The sequence below is a fragment of the Halichoeres trimaculatus genome, unplaced genomic scaffold (genome assembly GCF_033239565.1).
Source record: "Halichoeres trimaculatus isolate MK-OKI-2021-1 unplaced genomic scaffold, fHalTri1.1 fHalTri1_scaffold_20, whole genome shotgun sequence".
In the NCBI taxonomy this organism is placed as follows: Eukaryota; Metazoa; Chordata; class Actinopteri; order Labriformes; family Labridae; genus Halichoeres; species Halichoeres trimaculatus.
The window spans coordinates 22671454-22689009 of record NW_027437198.1 but is presented as its reverse complement, the minus strand read 5'-3'; the positions used below and the strand labels follow the sequence as shown (position 1 = coordinate 22689009).

The 17556-nt window shown below is 42.5% G+C and overlaps 1 protein-coding gene across 2 annotated transcripts in view; it reads right to left on the bottom strand.

Moving 5' to 3' along the window:
- The window catches only part of lrrc4ba (leucine rich repeat containing 4Ba), a 54008-nt gene extending 41347 nt beyond the window's left edge, over nucleotides 1-12661 (bottom strand). Inside the window, exons 1-2 of one of the 2 annotated variants that reach the window (XM_074695877.1) lie at nucleotides 12484-12661; nucleotides 7566-7887 (exon numbers count right to left, since the gene is read on the bottom strand). The gene's annotated coding sequence lies outside the window, so the exon portion shown is untranslated. The remainder of the gene's footprint in view (nucleotides 1-7565; nucleotides 7888-12483) is intronic. The other variant, XM_074695878.1, reaches the window with a different exon arrangement.
- Between the last annotated feature and the right edge of the window lie 4895 nt (nucleotides 12662-17556).

The following is a 17556-nucleotide window of genomic DNA, read 5'->3' as shown; positions in this document are numbered from 1 at the left end:
TTCTCTCCTCCCTTTGCTCTCCTTACCTCCTTCTACCCCCCTTCTTCACTGCTTAATCCCTACTCCTTCTTGTCTCCTTACCTGCTTCTTTCCTGCTTCTTCCCTCCTCCTAACCTGCTTCCTTTACTCCTTACTCCTTCCTTTTTCCCTGCTTCTGAACTCCATTTTCACTCTTTGTTGCTTCCTTATTCCGTCGTCCTTCTCTCCTCCTTTTCCTCTCCTTACCTCCTTCTACCCTCCTTCTTCCCTGCTTCTTCCCTCCTCCTCCTCTTTTTTTTACCTGCTTCCTCTCTTTCTCCCCTCCTCCTAACCCGCTTCCTCACTCCTTTTTCCCTGCTTGTGAACTCATTTTCACTTTTGTTGCCTGCTTCTCCCCCCCTCCTTCCCTCCTCATTCTCCTCTCCTTGCCTGCTTTTTCCCTCCCTCTTTACTCCATCTCTACTGCTTCTCTACTCCAATTTCACTCCTTCCTCCCATCTCTGTGTGTTTGCTATTTTAAATGTTTTAAATAAAGTTTTCATCGTCTGTTTTGTTTAACTACTTTGCATTTTTTCTTAAACATATGCCATATTTTGAGTTTAATTTCTCTCCTCTCACTCTTCAGCTTCAGCATTATAACATATTCGCTGTGAGGAAATATAACATCTCCGGTTCAATTCGAAGCTCATCCTGCTGTGTTTCTAAGAGACAACTGGCAGTTATTTCCACTGCCCCCGGCCTCTCACTGCAGATCAGCAACTCTGCCTTCACCCTTCAACCTGTGTACATCAGCAAGTTGTGCGGCGATCAATCAATGACAGTGATGCCCTGTGAAGAGATCAGCGACCAGCTTGGCCTGATTAGAGTCGTTTTACTGTCATCTATAATCTTCGTCCTTCCCCCTCCCGGTCTCTCTGCACATGGACACATGCGTGCACACACAGAAAGCATATTTAGGGCAACAGATACTCTCCTTGCATTTTAAATCAGCAGCAGAGACGTCCCTCAGAATTAATGCAGTCCTTTGTCCTTTGAGTTACAATAAGGGGACGAGGAGAGGCCCAGCAGACTGAAAGCATCTTTTCAGAGACGCAGCAATCATTGACATTGTGTTATATCAGGACGCTGAAGGATGTGAGGGGTATTTATACGCTCGACTCCTCTCCTGCCTTCTTTGACCTCTTGTTTTTCCTTTGGAGGATTTGTACACGCTCCTGCTCATCTCGTCTCTGGAAACAGTCCACAGTTTGGAGCCATGTGAGAGGAGGAAGGGCTGAGCATTATCTCAAAGTCACACCTTCCCTCTAGGCCAGGTGTGCAGGTGTAATTTACCATGTCCCTGTTAACCTGCTTGCTTGTTTTCATCAAGCTCATCAGCCATGCATAAGTGGTGTGCATCAGAAAGAGAGCAGCCCGGCCTGATTCCTCCGATGACTGAAACCGTTCAGCCAGGGCTAAATTTGCGACAGGAAAGAAGAAGCGCTCCGTTTTTGTGCAACATGTGTGCCAGCATGTCAGGATAAACGGCTGACGGATGAGGTGAGTGAGGTGACCGCGGGAAGAAGTTGCATTGAGCTGCATTCAACGGTAACGCCACCACAACGTGCATCAGGTGTGTTCATCATTGGTGGATCAGCCTCAACGTGGAGCAGGTACGGGCGCAGAATCCTTACAGGAGGAATCAGCTGAATAAAACATTCAGACTACATCCCATTAACTAATCCGTGTTAACCTTTCCAGGTGAATCCTGACACTGTTTAATTTTAATAACATGCATACTGGGTCACGACTCCCATCCTTCAGGACCCAGAAGGAGACCTGAGCCCCGCAGTGTGGCTCTTCCATCTTCTACTCACAGGACTCGGTGATTTAAAGCAGCCAAGAAGTCCAACTCTTTACTTTTTTTTCTAACTTGAAACTACAAAAAATACAAGGTCACCATAAAAGCAACTAAAAAGTGATGCCAAACCATTTAGAGCTCCCCCTGGTGGCTGGCTGCATTAAAGATCACTGCATTTTATCATCATGTTGTTTTTACTGTTTTTATTCTCTTCTGACACATTTTTTATTTCTATTTTTATTTCATTTTATTATTATTATTATTATTATTATTATTATTATTACTATCATTATTATTATTATTATTATTATTATTATTATTATTATTATTATTATTATTATTATTATTATTATTTTAAACTTGCTTTTATTTGATTGTGTTTTAAGACTGTGCGGCACTTTGGTCAACCTTGGTTGTTTTTAAATGTGCTATATAAATAAGCGTGATTGATTGATTGATCAATAACAGATGGGTCACAAAGGAAAAATCTTAAGACAAGAGCAATGAAACAAAATGGAATATCATAAAAATAAATATAAATTTGTCTGTTTTATTTTAAAATAAATAGAGTAATGTAAAATGAATTTCATATTTGGATGTTTTTTTATTTTGTTTCTGAGCCTCAGGCAATATAACAAAAAATGCACTTAATAAGTCAGGATTATACATACTTCTTAAATTCACTTTAGTCTAATTTGTTCAGATGCATAAGGTCTCAAACTTACTAATAAGCATTTTGTTCTTCTGGGAAGTTTAATATTTGAATTTTAGAAAGAGATGTTATGAAATTGTGATTGACTTTGCTTGATTGATCAATCAACTCTTGCACAGTTCTCGCAGGACAGAGGAGGAACACTGGGTATGTTTGCATGATGTTAAAATAAGCAACAATTAATCAGCTTTTCTTATAGGCAGACTAACATACTTGGACAATATTAGGGCTGGGATATTCTGAGATATTCCCAATTTTTTTTATTTTCAGTTCACTTTTTGAACACCAGACTAAGTGAAAAAGTTGAATCATGTCTGCATACTGTATCTGGAGCCATATTTTCCCCAAAAATGAACATCACATGTGAGTCAGTTTGAAGGATTTTTTCAGGGGATCTGACATCTCAACTTTTCCTTAACCCAGCTTATAAAGAAAAAATTATATGAAGGATTTAAATTTGAAAAAAACAACAAAATTTAAACAAAAAATCTTGATACTTTAATACAATGATTGTAGACAATAGCGTTGTTTTTTCTAGCAGAAACACATTAAAGGAAGGCGTTGTTGACTGCTTTAAGGTATAATTATGGACCTCACTCACTGATAAATGCGTAGAGATGTTCTTACTCTGTGCATAAAATCACTGTTGAATTGATGACACATGTGCACCAGCCAATTTTGACCACCTCACGTCTATATTAGTAAATCTGAACAACTCTAATTCAGTGGTGTGCCCTGTTGGGAGCCAAAACACAGGCTGAAGTTTCCTCCTATGTGGAAAAAACACACAGTCTGTCTGTGCACACAACTGCTCTAAATTTACAGGCATGTCATCAAAATATGTGACATTTTAGACTTCACATTTATCATTTTTATTGTATATTTAACCCTCTCTAGGCAGACGTAATAACGGCACATCCACATTTTATGAGTCTTTTCTCAGAAGTACCACTGAAGAACTTAGTTACGCATTAGCAACAGTTTCCTACTATCCCACCAACTGGCAGAGCTGTGTCACTCCCAACATGGCTGCCTCCTTGGTTTCACCGAAACAGATTTTCAAAGTTTCACTACCAACCTCCTCTGGGTTTTTCCTTATAGGTAGCTTTATTATAATGTTGCAACATCCCAGAATACATTGCATGTGAAGGTCTCTCTCATAAAAAGTCAGAATTGTATATAACTACCCCATATATTTTTTCTGTTACTAAAACTTAATTTGAGCCTGAAAGGGTTAACAGTAAACTAAAGACTAAATTCAATATGTCACGTGATGAGGGTGAAAAGGTGTCAGTTTCTTGATTATTTAATACATTTGGTCAATTCAGTTACTATTGAATTCTATTAAAAAGTAATCAAAATAGGTCATGCATTTAGTTGAAAGAAGATGTGTTCATGTTTTCTGAGAGTTGGTCGTCATAATTTTGTGTGTACACATGGTCTGAGCAATTTCTGTTTCTGTTCATTGAGTAAGATTTAATTCAATAAGAAATATTGATGAATCCCAGGTTTGTGCTTCAAGCGTTTGTAAGAAAAGATTAAGCTCATAGTTGTGTGTATGCACTTTTCCTGAATGAGGATCTACAAGCCTTAGACCTAGCTTTCATCTCATTTAGGCCCCGTTTACACAACGTTTCGTCCAAAGATGCTAAAACCCAGTGTGAAAAAATCTGCTTTTACAAGGAAATGCTGTAGTAAGCATGCCAGGCCTGTAGGTGGCGCTATGTGGCGCTCGTGTATTGGTGAATACTAAGAGCAGCAGTGGAGCAACAGATGCTCATTTTGTTGAAAGACAGTCAGCAGATTCAGCAGATTGAGCAGCACAAGCACAACACGGTAGTTCGCTAAAATGGTAACAACTGTGTGTTCAAAAGTTTCCGTGTAAACGCGAGGCTGAAACACAACAACACTTTTGCCTTTTGCCCTAAAACTGTTGTCGTGCCAACCGCGCCTCATTCCACAGGTGAAGCATAGAGCGCACAAACGGTAGAGCTTTAAAGTGATACTCCGGGATGGAACAAGTTGGGTCCTATCACAAGGTTTAGGGCAGAAATTACCCCTACAGCAGTGTTTTTGTGCAGCAGAAGCCCAGAGCGCTCGCACCAAACACCCCCTCCCTGCTCCTCTGCTGGTTTCCTCTGCACTCAGACGGGGCCTTACTTTACCTGACCAAAAACACAAATAAACGGACTCACTGAAAAAATCTGATATCAGTCTGCATTCACGCTTTATTCAGAGAATTTTCAGCGCGTTACTTTCACACAAAAACACCGCTAAATAAGGCTCTAGTTCTCATCGTGTCTCTTCGTCCTGGCAGACTACCTGCGTTTGTTTATATCTCGCACTAAGTGGCGAGCGCCTCATAGCCAGCTGTGGCTCTGCAGCGGAGGTAGCGCTGTTTTACAACACGAAGAGAACCAGAGCCTTATTTAGCGGTGTTTTTGTGTGAAAGTGACGCGCTGAAAATTCTCTAAACAAAGCATGAATGCAGACCGATATCAGATTTTTTCGGTGGGAGTCTGTTTATTTGTGTTTTTGGTCGAGTAAAATATGGCCCCGTCTGAGTGCAGAGGAAACCAGCAGAGGAGCAGGGAGGGGGTGTTTGGTGCGAGCGCCCTGGGCTTCTGCTGCACAAAAACACTGCTGTAGGGGTAATTTCTGCCCTAAACCTTGTGATAGGACCCAACTTGTTCCATCCCGGAGAATCGCTTTAAAGCTATCCCACACCATTTGACATACAGCTCGTTAGCCTCTTGCTAACTTGCTTGCTTTGTTTTGAGATGCAATAATTGAACCAGAACGAGGTCCAGTAGCTGAAAGGAGGCTAATTTTCTCCTATAATAACCGTGGTGGATAGTGGACCAATTAAACTGCCAGATCAAGCTTTAACCAGCTCATGTAAACACACTGAGTCACTGCACTTAAACACAAGAGTCTGCTTCAGGAATCTGTTCTGCTGTCGTCTGATAAGCACACATCAGAGCCCATCTATAGGCTAACATTTGGCTTCACTTCTTTAAGAGATGGAGGCATGTCGTCCAGACTTCTCTCCAGTTGCTGTGTTGAACTACTTCAGGTATCACTTTGCTTTGTGGAGCAGAGAGAGGGCAGCTATAAAGTTCAAGGCGAACAAATTCCACTGACATTTCGGCCTCTCTTTCCCCGCACTGAGTTGTCTTGATATTTGAAGCTCTGCCCTCAGCTGGAGGACCTCGCCTTTAACTGTGATATCATGTGACAACAGCCTTATGAAGCCCGGGCCCTGCCATGACTGGTCGAAGAGAAGCCTCTTTTTCCTGCACTTTTTGGACATAAAGCTCACAATATGATTGGATAAAACACATACTTTTACAGGCCGCATAAAAACTTACAATCCTCTTAAAGTTTTACGTCCTCAGGCCTGTTTTGGACGTAATGGGAGGAAAACTCAGTGAAACGTGGCTCATAAATGGTATGTGTCATGGTTTGCGTTTGACGGCCTGGGTAGTTTGAAAGCTTTGAAGTTTACAGGTACTGTAACAAGCGTTAAATCGAATACAGGTGCATGAATAAAAATCACAGGATATAAAATTCAGGCAGCAAAACAGAAGTGCCTAATCTGCCTGTGGGGGTAACAAAATATTTAAAGGACAGCAGCGTTCAGCAGGGAAAATGCTGCACAATATTTCAGTTCTTCCTCGCTTCCTGTTGGTAGGATGGATTCAGAGGACGGCGACGCAGAGAGGAGGCTCGTAAAAAGGTGTGTGTCATGGTCAGTGTTGGTGGGTGAGCTATGCTGGTGTAAAAGTTTATAGGAGCTGTAACCACCATTAAATGAAATACAGGGCTGAACGTAAAACAAAGGCAACAATAAGTCTGAGGGGTAACAAAATATTAAAGCAGCCATCTTACACAAGGCTGCCTCCTCCACATTCCCCCATAAACTCTCCTTCAGCATCTTCCTTCCTCATGCTAATCTGTCAGAAGAAAGTTGCACTGTTGGAGGTTGAATACCCCCACATCTCCTCTTGTTGGAGCCCACAGGCTACACACACTCCCCCCTCTCCGCCCCTCTCTTGTCTAATCCTGCCCCAGTGCCCCACTTCACCTTCCAACACCCCATTAATAACTTATTCTCTCTATCATAAAACTCCGGAGCTCATCCAGCTGGTCCATGAGCTCACACTCTCACACACTGCCAGCAATCTCCTCCCGCCAGTCCCCAGCCCCATTCGGATTTCTCTGAAACACTGCACATTAGCATTTAAATCCTCTCATAACCGTATCATTGTGTTGCAGATAGAGGCAGTAGATCTTCATTCATCAGTCCTAATCTATCCGCTCCTTGTTCTCAGCCGGAGGGGCCCCCAGGCTCTGACTCAGAGCTTAACCCACCGCGCATAAGCCGCAAGGTGGCTGCGCATTTTTCCTGCACAAATCTGGGGTCATCAATTTGGAGGGGGGGCAAAGGAAGGGGGGGTTAACGGAACCCCAACACACACATTAAGTGTGTAAAGTGGCCAGATTAGGGAGGTTTAATTGAGTTTATTAAGGAGGGAGCAGCGCGTTAGCTGGATCAAACAGTGAGCCCTGTCAACAGCCTGTGCTACAGCGATGCTCCTCTTAGCGCCAAGGTTATGTTCATATTTACTGAGACAAACTAACAAGTCATAAAGAATGAGACTGGGAGGCTGTGAGCTGGAAAAGTTTGAATCCGGATTGTTTTCACCTAATCACATCATGCAGATCAATTTCATCCCCACACACGCGCGCAAATACGCACACACACACACGCGCGCACACACACAGTCTTGTCGTACATACATGTAATTCCTGGGTACCAAAGCCATGCAGTCAGTGAGGCAGGAGAAGAGGGGGGGTGATGCCGGATTACACGCACGAGGACAGTTCACACATCACACCAGGTCACGAATGCGGATTTCTCTTCAACGCGTTATAGTTTGTTGAGCACGACTGCACGCGCCGGGCTCACGCGCAAACACACGCAGCGCACAAACAACAAAATGACAGAGTGAATGTCATCCACGGACTCACCTTTTTCTCTTGATTTGATCTCCTGATGCCGCGTCCACGTCCCGTCCCCTGCTCCGTGCGCCGCTGGTTTGGTCGAGTACTCCGAGAGCTTCTCACCTTCCTCTCAAATATGAGCGTATTCCACTGCAGAGCCGCCGCCGACGCTGTCTTCTTCCTCTCCTCCTCTCCCCCACTCTATCTCTCCCCTCTCCCTCTCCCTCGCTCAGATTGATTCACCCTTTCCAAACGCAGCGCTGCCTCCGCTGGTAATAAGAATTGTCTCAGAAATCTTCAGGTGGATGGAGCCAGCGGACGATGGCGACGGGACGCTGCGCCGCTTCTGCTGCCGGGACATGGGAAATTGAACTTTATTGTTTCTTCTCCTCTCACTGTTCGTTTTCTCGTGTTTCTGCGCGGCATCTGAAGACTGACGCTGTTGCATTCAAGCAGACGCATCAGCATGCACGCTGCATGCTCCAAGACAGACAGACAGACAGACAGACAGCCTGTAGCAAAGACTTAAATATTAATAAGACAAATGAGATGACATGATAAATGCATCCAAATTCTGATCATCAGAGGGATTAAAGTGAGCGCACACCTCTCTGTTCTGCAGAATGATGCGTTCAAAGACAAAATAAACGTCATTTTTTATCAAACTTCACGTCATTTCTTCCCCTCACACCTGTTTTCATCCACATACAGTCACATAATCTCTATAATGTGATGATGGAGGTGTTTACAGCTTGTTATAGGGAACATTTGCTGCTTGGCCGGTTCCCTTGGCAACACCCAAGCTCACAGTGCTGATGGAGCCCAACCTGTGCAGCAGTGGCTGCATGTGCCCCCATCCTGACATTAAAGCTGTAAATGCAGAGCATGCACAGGTGATTAGTGATTGACAGGCTGGGATGAAAAGAAAGGGGGAGGAGCTTAAAGAGGAAGTTCTGCTTTAATGAACGTGAGAATTATGATCTTAAGTGGAAGGAGGAGGAGGAGGAAGGAGGGAGGGGGTGTAATTAGAAGGTTGAAGGCCAGGTTGAGGTTAAAGGTCTGATAAAAGGGGAGCTGTCAATCATCACCTCAGGGTGGGAACATGTGAGAAGGGAGAGGGTGGGTGCAGCAGGAGAAAGAAGGAGGGAGGGAGGGAGGGAGGGAGTCAGGCGTGATTAGTGCTGGATTGATAACGTTCTATATCGAGACTCGGAGGATCGCTCCTGTCTCACATCCTTTGCACCTCGGCGCCGGCTCTCCATCATACATGGGCACGTGTTTCCACACACACACGTGTCTCCCTCACAGCCTGGCTCTGTCACACACACACACACACACACACACAGACACACACACAGGAGTATGATTTAGATGGAGAATAACATAACGAGTCACCCTGACATCTCCAGCCTGGATGCAGCAACAGGGTGTCCAACCTGTTCCTCCCTGCGCGGCCTTCTCCTCTTTTTAGCACTTTGTGTTCCTCCTCACTTTACACCTCTACACACACACATACACACACTTTCCAGAGAGGGTCCAGCAGTGTCCCCCCACTCCTCTGTTATTCCAGCAACTGTCTCCCGCTCCTGCTTTTGCATTGCGTCGCTCCTTCCTCCTTCCTCTCCTCCCCTCCCCTGCTGCCTTCCTGCCTCCCTCCCTCCCTCCCTCCCTCCTTCTCTCTATTAAATTTCCAGTCACACAACAGTGCAGTGGATATCCCTCCCCTTCCCTAACTCTCACACACTCCCTCCCTCTCCCTCTCCCTCACACACACACACACACACACACCTCAGTAGTCAGTGGAGGTGTTGTCGTCGGCCTGGATCTCTCCCTCCGTCAAATCGCTCTTCATATGAACGCTCCTCGCCCTCCTCTTTCACTTTGAACCCCACTCACTCGTCATACACTCTCCTTTCACCTCCAGTTGTCTCATCCCCTCCCTCCCCTCTTTTCTCCTCCCCCTCTTTGCCTCATTATTTAAAAGAGCCCCCTCACATTTCCTCCTCTTCCTCTCCAACCCGCTCTGTTTGTATCTCCGTGCTGCAGTGTCTGCTCAGGCGGTTTGGAGTATCACCTCCCCTCCTCTCCTCCTCTCCTCCTCCCTGCCCCCTGTGTGGGTGAGGAGGGCTCGCTCCATCAGGCCAGGCTTTAAGTGACTGATTGAGTGGACACCACAGGCCGATGAATGAATAAAGATGGGGGCCACGGTGAGGATTAATGTGCCTCATATGAAGACGGAGAGCTTCATGTCGACTATTTTCGCCTCCTCCTGTGCTCCTCTGTTTTAAGAAACACACAGGCCCCTCTGTTGGCTCCAGGTTACACTCAGGTCCCTCCACCGTCTGCCCACGCCGTGATGCTCTGTACTGGAACAGCGTGGATTTAGAAGAAGTGGGGCAAACACGGCCTCTATGTCGACAACACGCCGCCTGCCTTTCTCCTCCTGCTGTTTCTACACCTCCCTCCCTCCTTCTGCACACACACAATCTCAAGTCTGAACTCCGCAGCCTCCGAGGCCCCAAACCAAACCGAGCCCTGATCCGTATCTGATGGCGAAACAGCACGCCATCGGCTGCAGAGATTCCAACCTGTGTGATACCAAATTGAACATTCGGGTTGTCGTGACAAGCAAGCGAGGGGTTGAACGCTCCGACGCTTTTGCCAGTGTACATGCTGAAAAACAATGTGTTTTCCCGCACAGTGGGAGAAGAAGCTCTTTTAAACACAAAGTTAACCAAGCTTGAATCTCTCCCACTATAGCCAATACTCCTCTCTTATCAGACACGGCCCTATCTGGCATCCATTAGGTCCAATGGAGCCATTGATCTGCACACAGTCAGGCCAAGTGGACCCCGACCAGCAGCCCCTGGAGACAAATCCAATTTGAGGTGTTATATGCTCCTCCGACCCGCGTCCTCCTCCTAATCTCTCCGTGTGCAGGCTAAACTCATCTACCGCCATCACAGCACCAGCGCTGGCTTTCAGCAAGGCCAGGCCTAATAATAAGTCTGTCTCTCCTGCTCCGACATCGCTCGCTCCTGTCAACACCTCCTGCGGCAGGGCGTAAAACAAACTCTGCCCCAGGCCTATAAACCCCATAATGCCGAGCAGCACTTCTGCCACCAGGCTGAATAATCTTCATCTTTAGCCCGCAGCCGGCTCTAACCGGGCCTTAAACCGGTCCACTGCCTCCTCTCTCATGGAGACGACATGAAGCAGGAGCGTTAAATTTCAGGCTGACCTCTGAGCGGTGCACACTGCTCACACTCTGCTCATGGTTCGTTCGGGGGCCTAATTGACGAAGTTAAGAGCACTTAATCATATTTTAATGCTAATAATATAAATCTATATGAGCCATGAAGAAGCAAATATACTTCACTACTAAATTCACCAAGATGTTAAAAGCCTTCATGAGTTATTTTACCTTATTACCCAACTGTGATAAATGCAGAAAGATATGAAAGTCTTGATCTCTTCTTCTCAAATAAAACTGAAAATAAGAGTCCTGCACATCAGCTCTGCCTGTGGACCCTGTGGTCATAACATTAAGGCTGGAAGAGCTGGTGATAGAGACAGTTAGACTCAGACATGAGAGCTGGGCCTCAACCATTGACTGTACGATAAAAGAACAGCAGTCTCCCTGGTGTCAACCTTTAGGACAATTTTTTTTGACAACTTATTTAACCTCTTATAACTAATGAAAAAAACTATTCTGGGAAAAGAGGACTTGAATACGAGCCCAAAAATATTTTCAAATCACCACAACAATCAAGCATGAGAAACATTTCTACAAAGTGTATACATTTTTTTAAGTTTGACTTCAGCCCATCTGGAATGACTGGGGAGATGGATTTTTTTTACTCATACTGCAGCCAGCCACCAGGGGGAGCAGTTTTTGAAAATAATATTAGCATTTCAGATCCATGCTGTTTTTGAACCTGGCTGTAAATACCATCGACTGTAAAACATTTTTTTTTTTTTAAAGGATGTAATTTTGCTCAACTCTAAGTGAGGTTGCCACAAATACTGCTCCCCCTGGTGGCTGGCTGCTGTATAGGTAAAAAAAAAAAAAAACATCTCCCCAGTCAATCCAGATGGGCTGTAGTCAAACTTTAAAAAATCAATATACCTTGTAGAAATGTTTCTCATGTCCGATTGTTGTGGTGATTTGAAGATATCATTCGGCTGCCTTGTATTCAAGTCCTCTTTTTTCTGAAAAGTTTCTTTTTCAGTACTTTTAAGAGGTTAAAAACAAGGTTTTAAGTCACATTTAACAATGATGGATAGTTGCTGTTCTTGTGTATTTTTTTTCGGGGATTGTAAAATATGTCGGGAGGTAGAGTCAAGAAGTGATTAGACTCTCGAATGAAAAAAAAAAATCTTTTACTTTTTGTCACCTGGCTTCACTCAGATTCTCCCAGAATCACTCACAGACTCTACTGCGCAGACTCTGGCTGCACAACAATGGAATTGTGGCTTCAAAGACGTACAATGGTAAATGGCAGAGCCAAGCTGTCCACTCTATATGCAGTCTTTGGTAAACACATTTTTTAATGACGTAAAAATCTGAGTGTTTGTTTCTTTTGTGTATGTGGCGACCAGTCTTTCTGCGGCCAGCCTCAAGCGGATTCTCGATGAACAGCAACATTCAGCACTTCAGCATCAGCCTCATTTTTCTAAACCGGATGTTGTCCCTTGGTTCAACCGGGGGGAAAGAGGAGAAGCTTCCTGCTCTAAGCCGCCAATCACCGAGAGTCACTCAAACCAAAAGAGGAAGTAGCAACAGTAAATGAACTATCACCTTTAAAGCGCCTTTCTACTCTTCACATTCACCCCAACACGCCACAAAGACCGCTACAGCAGCTAATCTCACTCATACTCATCACAAACCACTGAACAGCAGCAGCAGCAAGCAAAGACTCAGGTTTAAAAGTATTAGACTCACCAGTCCTGGTCCCTTCAGGGTGAAGCCTGGCACAGAGTCCTCCTGATAGATCCACTGTTACGATCCTCCAAAGCACCGAAGGATCAGTTTGATTTGGAGTAAAGATCATCTCGGTTTTCCTTCCACCTGCTGCTCTTCAAACATTTCTCCGTCTCCCGCGGTTCCCCTGAAGCTCCGCCCCCTCCGCACACCTGCCGCTGTGCCTGCAGAGCCTCCACTGATGAGACTACTGACACACTCAGAGCACAGTGAACATGTCTTAATGTCAAATTCTATAAGGCTGGGATAATATGAACAACAGCGTATTAGGGCCACCAAAGAAATACAAAAAAATAAATAGGGCCACTAAAGAAATAATAATAATAAAAAAAAAATATTCGAGAAAAAAACTCAAAATTTTCGAGTTTCTGAAGTTGCAAATTTACGACTTTAGAAACTCAAAAATTTGTGAGTTTATGAAGTGGAAAATTTACGACTTAATAAACCAGTAAATTTACGACTTTACGAAGTTGTAAATTTGTACTTCACTAACTCGCAAATTTACTAGTTTATTAAGTCGTAAATTTTCCACTTTATAAACTCGCAAATTTTTGAGTTTCCAAAGTCAGAATTTGCGACTTTAGACACTCAAAAATTTTGAATTTTTTTCTCGAAAATTTGTATATATTTATTTTATTTCTTAGTGGCCCTAATACGCCGTCGTAAAATACGCTATTCTTGCAATTAGATTCTATTACGATTTTTGGGATGCCGTTTCTATTTAAACTGCGATTCTTTGACATTTACGATTTTTACGGTTTTTAGTTTGCTTTTAAACATGTGAAAAAAGTAAAATGATGATGAATTTCCAATCAAGTTTATAAACAAAGACTGTAATGCAGAATTTGAATTTGAAAAAAAAAAAAGATATTTTGAGAAAGAATCACGATTCTGATGTTTTTTTGACTGTTTTGATTTTGCCAAACAGGAAATCCCAATATGTCATATAACCATTTTTCTCCTACCCCTATATTTTACATTCTATATTCTGTATTCTATATGAAATGTATGGTATCTTATGCATGTTGTATTTTGGTATGAATGTGTTTAAAGCATCTCAGTCTTTTTCATTTTACACATAACAGAAGGAAAGTTGATTTTAAGAGTCTTTTATTTGGTCGTGGAATATCTAAATCGTGTCTTCATCACTGAGCTGATTTACTGATGGTGTTGCACCACTGAACACAGAATCATAAAATCAACATCCACGCTTCTGTGTTTTGATAACTGTAATAAAAGTTTGATGTTTCTCTGACAGTGTTTGAAGTTAGCACAGGCTACAACCCAGTACGACACGCCACAGCTCTCACTCTCTGATGGCTTTGATGGCTGCTCCTTCATCAGCCCTGTATCCCCACAGCACCCCCCACATGGCGCCCCAGGAGTCTGGATCTCCAAGGCAACAAAGCACATTGAGACGCCTGCCTCCACAATGGAGGCTTTGAGCATCAATTGCTCTTGTTCTATTTCCAAGACGGAGGATATTAAACACTTCCTGCACGGTTCAGACTTGATCAGGTGATGGTCTGCTGGAAGACTCAGTTACTGCTCCAGCGAAGGTTGGAGGTTCCTGGGATCCAACCACAACCATATCAGTAAAGAATGACAGTATTCTTCAGGGTTTTGAATCCTCTCTCCTTGATGAGAATCAAATTCTTTTACTAAAGCTCTGAGATCAGACATTGCTGTTCACATGAAGATTTCTCCTTTCTTTTTCTTTGTTGGCTCCGAGGCTTTGAGGAGAACGGAGAGAGATCCAACTTTCAACAGAGGTTCCACCTGGGAGATCTGTTCAGGCAGGGTGGGTACGTTTCTGCCTCTGTCACAGTTTATTTCATAAAAATGGAGGAATGGTGGATTGGGTTTGGATCTGGGTCTCATTTAGAGGTGAAGGAAGAGATTCAGGCAGTGAGGAGGAGGAGCTACCGTTGTCACTTCTTGAAGTCTTGTAGAGCTGACAACATGTTCTCCAGGTGATGAAGACAAATTCATGACACATTTATCCCAAACCTCCACAGTTAACCAGCAAAAAATAGATAAATAAACCCCTTTCTGTAAATCAGATCTGCTGGATCTCTTCTGGGTCATGGAATCAGGTTTTGGGATCAGGACTCTCCTGGTAAGAAGACTGAGAACACTGGGCTCCAAACTCTGCTGTCTTTACAGCCAAATCCCTGATGAGTGAAGTGGATGGAAACTATAATTTCCAGCGCATTATCTCATAATTATGATTTTTTTTTTTCTTTTGGTTCATAATTATGACATTACTGCCAAGCGGCAATTACGACATTTAAAGCCACAGTTATGAGCCAACAGCTCAGCGTTGTTCTCCGAGGATGAGGCAGAAAGTCACGTTTTCTGGATCATGTTTGAAGCTGAAATGACTCCATGTGTATTTTTTTTTTAAATGAATGATGAAAACCAACATGACAAGGGAGGGATGAAACATTTGCAACACAAACAAAACTATCACAACAAGGCAAAGCTGAGCAGCTGTGTTTTGTTTTTGTTTTGTTTTGTTTTTGTTGTTGTTGTTGTAGTCAAACAAATAAGAAAGAAACAAGACAAAAAAAGGAAAGTGAAGCACCACAATTACATTTTGCTATGATATTTTTTTATTAAAATCAAGTATGCATTCTTTGATCTGCTGCTCACACTTCTATAAATGTAAATTAATGATCAATTTTATAAATGGTATAAATAGAGCCTAAGAAGCTTAATCCATGAGCTTGATGAATATTCTTGAAACCATCAAAATAAAGGTTATTTATGTGGACAATTCATGTGTGCATTAAAAAAAAATCCTTATTTATCACTTTAAACTGGTGAATCCTTTGAAGTGTTGCTCATTGTGTATCTCTTCTATGTTTCCAGAAAGCTGCTTTCTGAATTTCATTTTATTGATTTATTTTTTTTTTTTTCATTTTGTATTTCCTAGAACGTCCTTTTTGAGCCAATGCCTTGTTGTTGTTGTTTCATTACTGCTCTCAAAACTGAAACCAAATGAGCTTAAATCTCCTTTATCTCTTCTGGTAACTTGCCTAGGAGATGGAAATGTGGGTTGGAATTCAGAGAGATGCACAACATGTTTGAAATTTTTCAAAGAGGGTTTTCCCAGAATTTCCTGATTACTGTACATGACCAAAATGTTTGCTCGCGCAGTCTCTCCATCATCTGGACGTAAAATTGTCTTTGCACTTGCTTTGAATTTGGGCCGTCTTAAAATATCTTATTAAAACTTTCCACATATACGTTCTTCAGTCATTAGAGTTATTTGTGTGTTGGATAATTTTAGACATTTTTTATCCATTCATCAGAAGATATATTGCACAAAAATTCATTTTCCCATTTATTCTAGATCAAAGTTCAATTTTTACATGGGGCACATAAGGAGATGCTCAGGTATGAGATTTCAGTTTATGCTGGGATGAATATGTAGATGGAGGATTTAGGTAATAGAAAAGTTCAGATAGGGGAAGAATATATATTTTTAAAATAAATTCCCATTCTCCTTCTTTTCTTTTTTCCTTTAGTTCTTTCCTTCACCTTTTCTTCTTTTTCCTTTTCTTTTTTCCTTTATTCTTTCTTTCTTTCTATCCCCTTTACCCCTTTTCTTCTTTTTCCTTTACCTTTTTCTTTTTTCTTTCTTTCTTTCCTTCCCCATTTCTTCTTTTTCCTTTTTTCTTTCTTTCTTTTATTTGCCTCTTTCCCTTTTCTTCATTTTCCTTTTTTTTTCCTTTTTTCCTTTTATTCTTTTTTTTTCCCTTTCCTTCCCATTTTCTTCATTTTCCTTTTCTTTTTTCGTTTTTTCTTCCTTTCCTTCCCCTTTACCCCCTTTTCTTTTTTCCTTTTCATTTTTCCTTTTTCTTTCTTTCTTTCTTTTCTTCCCCTTTACCCCATTTTCTTCTTTTTCCTTTTCTTTTTTTCCTTTTTCTTTCTTTCTTTTCTTTCCCTTTTCTTCTTTTTCCTTTTCTTTTTCCTTTTTTTTCTGTCTTTTCTTCCCCTTTACCCCCTTTTGTCTTTTTACTTTTCTTTTTTCCTTTTTCTTTCTTCCTTTTTTTCCCTTCCTCTTTACTTCTATTCTTCTTTTTCCTTTCTTTTCTCCTTTTTTCCTCTTCCCGTTTTCTTCCTTTTCCTTTTTTCTTACTTTCTTTCCTTCCCCTTTACCCCCTTTTCTTCTTTTTCCTTTTCTTTTTTCCTTATTCTTTTTTCTTTCCTTCCTTCCTCTAAACCCCCTTTTCTTCTTTTTTCTTTCCTTTTTTTTCAATTCCCTTTTCCTTCTTTTTTTTTTTCTTTAATCCTTTTTATTTAGTTATTTTTTCACTGATAGTCCCCCCCCCCATTCATTATCTTTGTATATATTCATGAAATTGATGTAACCAGCTATGGACACCCCCTGACCCTTTGGGGGGAGCCGACCTGTGGATTCATCCTTCTTGATGTGTTTGACGTTGAGGCTGACGCTCCAGAGACCAACAGGAGGAGACTTCATGGACATTCTCAATAAATGCAGCGGGGCCTTTAAACCACATCCTGAACACAGGATTACACAAAATCTGTGGGTTAGATGCTTTAAAACATGTAAGATTCAAGAAGTCACAAAGCGGACACCTTCCTCAAGGTGGGGTGCTGGAAATATAACCATGGGATATATAACAGACACACCTTTCAAAACATGTCTTTTAGTTAATTAAGCTTGAAAAAAAATGTGTGCAAATTGTCAAAAACAAACATTATGGTTGATGTTTGCGCATCCATCCTGATGACTGAGGGCCAGATTAGAGCTAATTTTATTTACCCCTGAAGTTCATCACACGGACCTGCGAACGTTTAATAAGAGATACTGAAAAACTTATGAGCTCCGACAGGCGCTAATAGCACGATAGTGAGATGGAGGCAGATAGATGAGGGAAGGACAGAAGGAGAGAAGGAGGAGAGAAAGTGATAAAGTGAGGCTAAGCCGGGCTCCGAGGGCCGGCCAGTGATTAAGGGATGGGAGGGATGAACAGCAGCCACTGAGGGACCAGTGTCTAT